This window comes from Papaver somniferum, unplaced genomic scaffold, assembly GCF_003573695.1.
Source record: "Papaver somniferum cultivar HN1 unplaced genomic scaffold, ASM357369v1 unplaced-scaffold_118, whole genome shotgun sequence".
Classification (NCBI taxonomy): domain Eukaryota; kingdom Viridiplantae; phylum Streptophyta; class Magnoliopsida; order Ranunculales; family Papaveraceae; genus Papaver; species Papaver somniferum.
In genome coordinates, this window is record NW_020620825.1 from 112,676 (window position 1) to 122,194 (window position 9,519).

A 9,519-nucleotide genomic window follows, 5' to 3' on the forward strand; every position below is an offset into this window, starting at 1 on the left:
TATTCGGACTCTCACTATGGATAAGGGGTACCCGAATTACTAAGGGGCACCCTCAGAATATCCCACAGGCACATGCTATCGGCAACCCTACTCTGGATAGGGGGCACCCTTCTTCTTCACATTTCAAACAGATTTTTTTGGCGGGAAAATGAACCCACACACCTGCAGATTAGGGTTCGGAATTCAACAGAGTTTTAGAGAGATTCAAGGTCTGATTTTCGTTGGGATGGACTTCCTAGAACATTACAGGGTTGTTACGTGTGTTTGGGTCGAATGAATTGGGCTGAATAAGCCGGGATAAGGAAACATAGGTGTAGGAAGTTCACGGCTTGTAGCGAACTTCTGGATTTGGTTTTGTCTGAGATACAATCGGATTTGGTTGTCGCTTTGGAGTCAGTTAAGCTTGTTTCTATAAAACAGGACTGGTAAGTCTGTCAGATTCGATAAAGTCGTGAGATTTCGTCGAGTTCAAGCTAAACAGAGGATAAGGAAGTTTCGGGATTTTCTTCAACTATAATTGGAAGTTACGTGAAGTATTAACAGTATACTGATGGATATGATTGAGGATACCATCATTCAGAGATTCTGGTACGTTGGATTAAACTTGGAAGATGCGTGCATAGAAAGCTAGAGAGAATTATTCTCGGGACTTGCTGTGAAAAAATAATCAAGATAAACTTGAGTTGTTTAGGATTTACTTGAGAGTTGTTGCCTATATATAGGTTGGTTGGAAGTCATAGAAGGGTTACGAACAGTTTGGGGTAGTTTAGATAACCACAGAAAGCTCAAAATTGAAATTACAGACATTCAGTTCTGCTGGTGTAGGGGAAGAACACGAAGAACATACTACTCCCAGAGACAGTCGTTTCTTCTACAACAATTTTCATATATCGTTTCTGTAACAGCTGTTTGTAACGCTTATACACCGTTGCAAACTGTCTGCTTAACTAGTTTTCTCTTGTTTTTCACCCTTTTGAGTTATGAAAACCTATTTTGAGTATGCGAATAATATGAAGAGCTAAACCCCTTAGCCGAGGCGACGGAGGAAGCCATTGTTCCATGAAAAGTGGTATATTTCTATTTTAATTAATTCTTGCAATTTCTTTTATGATTATTTGCATGGAACTAATATTGGAAAATTGATTTTTATTGAATGATTGTGATCCGTTTTGATGGAGCATGCTTAGTTTAAGAATTTTGATGTTTCATGCTTGATGTATACAATTGTTACTTCAAAAATCTATTAGAGGCAATATATTAGAATCACTTTAAACGCAAAGAATTGCATAAATATTGATTAGATTAAATCACTTAATTGGTCAATGGTGGAATCCCGAGTCTCGGTGCTTTTTATAATCTTGATAACAACTTCATCTTGAGTTTTTATTTGAATTTAAGTCTAAAACAAATCTTCACAAGTCTGAGTGAACGACAACCTTTTACCACTATCTACAACAACATAAAAAACCACATCAACGGTGAATATTGAATGCTTTGTTACTAAGATATCTTAGCTTTTATTGAAAGCAACCCTGTTTGAAAGAATATATAAGGGAGAAGTCTAGCAATGGGAAAACCTAATCCCACACTTCTATGTGTTCCTAGTTGCGTACTAGAGTCGATTCTCCTTTAACCTAGGTTTTTCCTAAAACCATTATTGGTTAACGACTTGAAGACTTCATTAGGATTCATGAAGCCAGATCCAACTATTTTGTTTGTAGTTGCAAATTCTGATCTTACTTGTTCTATCGTGATTGAGTTTTATCTTCTCTAATATTCACTCGAGATTTATCTCCGATAGGTAAGATATAAAATGTAATCACAACAGTTATTCGTCTCAGACTCTTGGGATTCCGCAATAACTTTTTCTGCTAATCAGTTGGGTTATTGTGAGGTGATTGATGTTTCTAGGATTCTCTTCTGGATTATATGAATGGATTATCAATTGGTTCATGTTCACCTTGATTTCATCAAAAGACTTGTTAGAGAATTGCTCGGTCGAACTCGCATGCGTTGCTATCTCAAGCATGTTTGTCAAGTTTAGTTGTCAAAACTATATGTCTTGATTTCTATACTACTTATAGCTAAGTCTCGGTTTAGGACAGTTTAGTGTAGTTGAGATCCAGACTCCATGGAGATCATCTTACGAAGACGAAGAACTACTCAAGGAACCAGTGGAACTTCATCCGACTAAAAGGTATGTGGAGACTTGAACTTATCTATCACTCAAAAGTCTATCTACTCTATCTCCTACTCTTGAGAAAAAGTCGTATAAGTATGATAATTTTCATACATACACATTTGCTATTTCGAGCCGAGTTTACTCGCCTATCTTTTTCTCGAAATATGTGTTGGTAAGCTTTCGTTATAACCACTTTTCATCTTAAACCGTGACGAAATTCATGATGACGTTTCAATATTGAAAATAGCTTTGATGACGACAGTTGTGAATAACGACTGTTATAACATTATAGAAGAATGTTTCAATAATTGAAATGTAGAGTTGAGATTACGTAACCAACTATGGATATAAGCATATATAGTGTGTTCACACATTAGTGTATAAATCCATGTGCTGGAAACCAAGTGTGTGCATACAGTATTGGCGAAGGAGACAGGTTGGGTACACGTACCAGTGGAAGTTTTTGAACCGAAAATTTTTGCTGAGTTTGTAAGTTTTCGAACTATTACACCAGTCACCTTAGGTATGCATACCCGTATGCGTACCCACGGAAGTTTTAGACTGAAAACTTTTGCTGAGTTTCTAAACTCAAATTCAGTAGCTATGGTACACATACCCGTACGCGTACCCAAGATGGTTATATTTCTCCAATCGAAAGTTCATGAAATTAAACAATAAATTAATAAGGAATGCAATCTTTGCAAACCGTGGCTATATTGTTCATGAATTGATTCAAGTGAATCAAACCGATTTTGTTTCAATTGTGTCTATTCATAAAGACCTAAGAAATTGAACAACTCTTCAACTAGTTCTTATGAGTCATTTGAACTAGTTATGTGAAGAAGATGAATACGGTTAATATGAAAGTACTCATATGGCTAACCATTGGTTAACTATTTATGAACCAACTAAGTGTACACGTTTAGGTACGGTTACTCAAACCTAAATGAAATACATTTTTTTTGTGTGACAAGCTAAGTTTCGATCTAACGGTTGAAATATATTAGCTTGATTAAATCAGGTTTTTCATCTAACAATGAATATTGAATGCTTTGTTACCAAGGTAACTTGGATTGTAAACCCTGATTTGAAAACTATATAAAGGAAATATCTAGCAACTGGAAAAACTAATCCCCACACATCTTGTGTGATACTAGTTGGTTTTGCTAGAGTCGATTCTCCTTTAACCTTAGGATTCTTCTCGAGACCCTATAGGTTAACCGACTGAAAGACTTCATTGGAATTGTGAAGCCAGATGAAACTACTTCTCATGTAGTTGAGCGATCTGATCATGCCATTTTCTATAGTACGAGTTCAATTGAATAATTGACATGAGATTATATATCCAATAGGGAAAGCTAAAAAGAAATCACAAACACCTTCGTCTTATCTTTTGTGATTCCGCAATATCTAGTTTCACTACCATGCGATTTAGATTATTGTGAGGTGATTGATAATTCTAGAATGTTCTTCGGGAATATAAGCCCGGGTTATCAATTGGTTTCTGTTCACCTTGATTTTATCAAAAGACGGAACAAAACTCTTAGGTTTATATATGGGAGACATATTTTTCTATCATTGTAGACTTTTCTGTGTGATACAGATTTATTTATTAAAGTCTTCGACTTTGGGTCGTAACAACTCTTGGTTGTGGGTGAGATCAGCTAAGGGAATCAAGTGCGTAGTATCCTGATGGGATCAGTGACGTAAGGAGCGCAACTCTACCTTGAATCAGTGTGATATTGGTTAGGGTTCAACTACAGTCCAGACCGAAGTTAGTTTGTAGTAGGCTAGTGACTGTAGCGGATTAACACAGTGTGGTGTTCAATTTGGACTAGGTCCCGTGGGTTTTCTGCATTTGGGGTTTCCTCGTTAACAAAATTTCTGGTGTCTGTGTTATTTCTATTCCGCATTATATTTTGTTATATAATTGAAATATCATAGGTTGTGCGTTAATATCAATAAATGAGAATATCCAGCCTTTGGTTGTTGATTTAAATTGATTTACACTTGGATATTGGTCTTTGGTACCATCCAAGTTTATCTCTCTAGTATTTGATAAAGACTCGCAGATTTCCATTTGCTTGAGCAAAGATCAAATCGAGAGATTGAGATATTAACACTTTGATATACTTTTTTCTAGATTGAGTCTGACTATCTAGTTGATTCTCTAGAAAGTATATTGGAGTTAGTCCATACAGATTGCTAATCGATATATTGGGTGAGGTTGATGACCCCCGCTTTTTCAATTGGTATCAGAGCAGGCAAACACGTTAAAGACCTTATACGTCTATGTTTGTAACGATCTGATTATGGACGAGTCTATCTCTAATAACATACCAGTTCAGAAATTACCAGATGATTCTAAAATCTTGGATTCACCTGAGAGAATTGTCACATCTAAGTCAATATCTAAACATTCTCTTTATGTAAAAACTGTTGATTGGGAAACTCTCGTAGAAGAACAGTTGGATGAACTTTTTGATGAAGGTGATTCACATATTGATAGAGATGTTGATGAGGAAGTCTCAGAGTATGTTAAGTTTTTGGATTCGTGGAATATGAAGAAGATTACAACTTCTCATGTCTCGCCTCTTCCGACTCCTCTATGTCGAGAAAACAAGAAATTGAGAAGATGTTACGCATGTGTTTATTTTTCGAATCGTTCTAACGAATCGATCCTCAAGAATTTTGAGGAAAACCTACGTATGAAGTCACTTGAATGTGATAATCTTTATCAAAAGTACTTTTTGTTGGAAGAGAAACTTGCATAATCTGAAGCAAGGTTTAACTCTCAACAAATTATTTTTGATGACAGAGAAAGTGCTTGTCTCACTCGAAAAAATGCCTTGAGGCTGATTTAGCTGCTGCTCTTGATAAAATCAAGATGTTAGAATATGACTTGAAAAAGTTCAATACTAGTTCAAGCAAATTAACCACTATGCTAGGAGAAAGTAAAAAACATCGTGATACACGAGGATTGGGCTATAAGGGAATAGATGCTCCAAGTATTAACAAAGAGGTAAAATTTGTCAAGGCTAGTGATTATTCTCAACAAAAGGTTTCCACTGATGAAAAAAGTGAAAACCTTCACCGGAAATTAAGTTTCGAAAGAGCAAAGTATATCAACCTCCAAAGTCAGCACATACGGATCGAGGTAAGAACATTCCTTATGTTTGCCACTATTGCGGAAATAAAGGTTACCTAGAAAGGATATGTCGTTTTCGTATAAGGAATGAGAAACTTCACGATGTTCTTGTTTGGGCATCACAAGAAGTTGTGAGACCAAGATCATATATTAAGGCTAATCCCCTTAATGCTACAGGTTGTAACTGTCCAACCTTTAGGAAAAGGAATCAGTGTTGTGATAAACCTATTTTTGTCTATAAACGTCATACGAATCCTTTTCACAATCGTAATGGTTATCAAAAGGATAACTTCGTAAAGACGAAGACAAGATCCGATGTTCCCAGTTGGAGAAAGACTAACTTGCAAAAGAATAGTAAATCCAATCCTCTTTAGAGAAATATTGAAGAGAGTTCCGGGAAGAAGGTTCTGGTTGTTTCTAAATGCACTCATAAGTGGGTTCCAAAGACATTCAATGACACTTTGAGTGTGAAAAGGAATGATCTCCCAGAAAATTCCATAACTATGGAGAATGCAGTATCCATGATGTTGGAACTTAAAGAGTTCCTTGGAAAGATGGATTTGGATGTGAAAGGTTCTAAAAGTGATATATTTCATGATAATACAAAAGTCACTTGTGGTGAGCAAGACATTGTTCACCTCAACACAACGTGAGTGTGTTTTAAGTGCATCCTCACCAAGGAATGCCATGTTATGTATACGGTGAGGGAAGCACGAAAATTGGGGCGCACATATTATGTTTGGTAGGGCTGTAGAATTCAATTGGATTCATATAAAAAGGTATGTCTATAAACTTGAGCAAGATTTGTGCTTTTATTTGCTTAAAGAACTTATAATGATTCACGTACCTTTCTTATCGTTCTTTTCTACCTAACTTGATATGTGTTTAAGGTTCTTAAATGTTTAGGTCTGAAAATAATAGTTCGGATGTTTGGACTACATGGTAAACATTCCACGTATGCATAACATCATTTAAAATCAAAATCCAGGGGTTTAGGTACGCATACCCGTTTGCATACTGCTCCAGGATACGAAAATTCGTTTGCAAACCCGTATGCATACTTGATGTCGATATTCGATAAATTTGTTTTGGACGTAACTTCTTCGTCCGAACTCGGAATCACCTCATTCTTTTTGCATTCTCTTCCTCTATTATCTTCAAAATGGTGATGAGAAATCCTAAATGTGAATGAGTTTAGGTTGGTCTTTGTCCCGTATCTTGTTTTTGAGTGTTTTGCTCCGTTTCGTCGCACTTGTTCTACTGGACTTGGGCACTTGGATTCTTGGAGTAATTATCTTCTAAGATCATTTATAGATTTTACAAGGATGATGTTGGTGCATCACAAAGATGGAAATTCAAGAATGGGCAGTAGTACGCATTGCTATGGGATTCTTGAATGTTCACAATCATCTTATGTGAACTATTATGCATGGTCTTTAATGACTTTATATGTTCTTCTCTGTTAATAAAATATTTTTATACGCTTTTGGTAACCACTCTTGGTGTAAATCCGTGCGAAAAAGATTGATTCTACCTTTTAAGGACAAAGATTGATTTTTGCAGTATTAATCTTTATGGTTTTATATATTGCAATATGTTATGGGATATGTTTGTTTGCATCCGTGAACTATGATTGTCCCATACCCTGTCAAAAGTTATGTCTTTCATATGTAGATATGCATGTATTGATAAGAGAATGAACGAATTTTTGACATGACAAAAGTTTTAAGCCTATTATATGTCATTATGCAAATATTGATGGAAGATGGGATGAACTTTTTTTACGAGGATTATGTCTATTATATGTCATTGTGCAAATAGTGATGGAAAATAGAATGAATCCTTGTCTATTCCGCAGTGTTGATCTTCCCTGATCCATATTCGTATGTATGTACTGTGCGGCTCCATAAGTCTTCTTATTGGTAGGCTCGGAAACCTACAATAAAATACTGCAAGTGCACAGTGTCTAACTAGTATAACAATGGAAAGTACAGGTCGTTCCCACGAGGAGTGTGAAAATACTTCTACTAACTAATACCAAAACTCAATAATCAAAGAGATAATGTTTTAACGATTTTCAGAAACAAAATGAAATAATAATAATTATAACGATAAACAAATGAGAATGGGTTGTTAGGGTTGCTAGGGTTTTCGATTTCCAGCAATTCAATCATATAAGACTCTACTAATTTCTATTTATTACTCAAGACAATTTCGAAATCAATCTCATGTCTCGGAAGATAATATGTTTAAATTCTAAAATATGGTTTCTCCGCTGTAATTTCCTTCGCTTTCTGGGTAGTGATTCTAAAGTATTACATATCAATCCTAAAGAATATTGCATCAAAGAATTTAACCAAGCACGCTATATCAATTGAAAAGCATAAGTAATCAAGAAAATCACATAATTGATTAAACACCAAGCTATATGAAGAGAAATCACTAATCAATGAATCATTATTAGAAATATCATCGTAGAGTTTATATAAATAAATTGGTTTCAATATAAACCCTAACAAACAATTTAGCAACCCATGAGAAAAGAAAACTCAAAATACACCAAACCCTTGTCGCCTCTTCTCTGTGAACGGCTCTATGGCCGCTCCCCCCTTTTCATTTTGAAACAACACATAAATATAGCCCGCAGATGAATTCACGTCGTCGCCACATCACCTCTCAATAGAAGTCTGCCACATGTCATGAAATATAATCCTCCCAATAATATTGTGCCGCGTGTCATAATATGACGAAACATTGTAAAGTATCAGCGAATCATCACTTTCTATAGTATATGAAACCACCAAGGAAATAAATTAATTTAAAATAAAAAGCATGATATTTTCTTGCATGTGCTGGGCCCACCTTAACTGTATTTGCACAAATGACGTCATTTGGTTTCAAGATATATATATCAAGAGAACTTATGTAAGGACAAGATATCTTAATCTTTCCTTTTTCTTCATTTGCACTTCATTTGCACGTGGTCATGGAGGTGATATTCTTCCATTCTTATGCTAACAATAATAAAGTCACTCTTGACCAATCTTAGGTGGCATTAGTGTGCTGACGTCGACTCGCTTCACCATACATTAATTGAAGAGAAAATTAAAAATTGTCTTCCCATTGTGACCTCGGCTGTGAAATAATTCTATGTTGTTGATATATATGGAGATACCAAGCCAATATAATAAGTGCTGCTGATATATATAAATACCAGGCCAGCATAATAAGTGCTGCTGATATATAGAAATACCAGGCCAGCATAATAAGTGCTGCTGATATATAGAAATACCAGGCCAACATATTCGATCACTATGGTTGCTGATACATGGAAATACCAAGCCAACCCCATTTCATCATTGTGGTTGCTGATACATGGAAATACCAGGCCAACCACGTTTCATCATTGTGATTGCTGATATATGGAAATACCAGACCAACCACATTTCATCATTGTGGTTGCTGATATATGGAAATACCAGGCCAACCACATTTTGCAATTTTTGTCGCAAACACCATTAAGTCTCACATTTTGTTGTTTATTCGTTGGATGATCAAGTTCACTTGTACTTTCTACAAAAGCATTAAAATAGTATTAGCAACTAAAATATTGTATCCTAGCTAATATAAATATGGGTATAAAATGTAGAATTTACATGCTTATCAACACCCCCACACTTATATTTAGTCCTCGAGCAAAACAGAGATATTATGCAATAGATTTTTTTTTTTTTATTTATTTTAAAGAAAAATCCTAACAAAAGCGCCACTCCCCCACACTTAAACATTACATTGTCCTCAATGTAATTGAGACATCCAACATAGAAATTAAGGTGGGAGATTTTAAAATACATATGCAAAAACTAAAGAACTAAAAATAAAAGATAGAGTGCAAGGAACAAATCTGATGGGTTGACTCCCATGAAGAGAATTGTATTTGTTTCCCGACTTGCCAGTAGCATGTTCTCAAACAATGTGGGGTTGGTACCCCAAGGTAATATGCGAATTATATATATAAAGCCTGAAGAGTTTGGGATCAACCTAACTAATCTGATTAGTTGAAAACATGAACCTACAGTAAGAAAGATTAATACCCAAAGAGATAAAACTGAATTCAATCTTATTTAAAGCATAACTCGAACCTTTAATATGAAGTAAATCAGGTTCGCAGATGATTACTAAATATTGT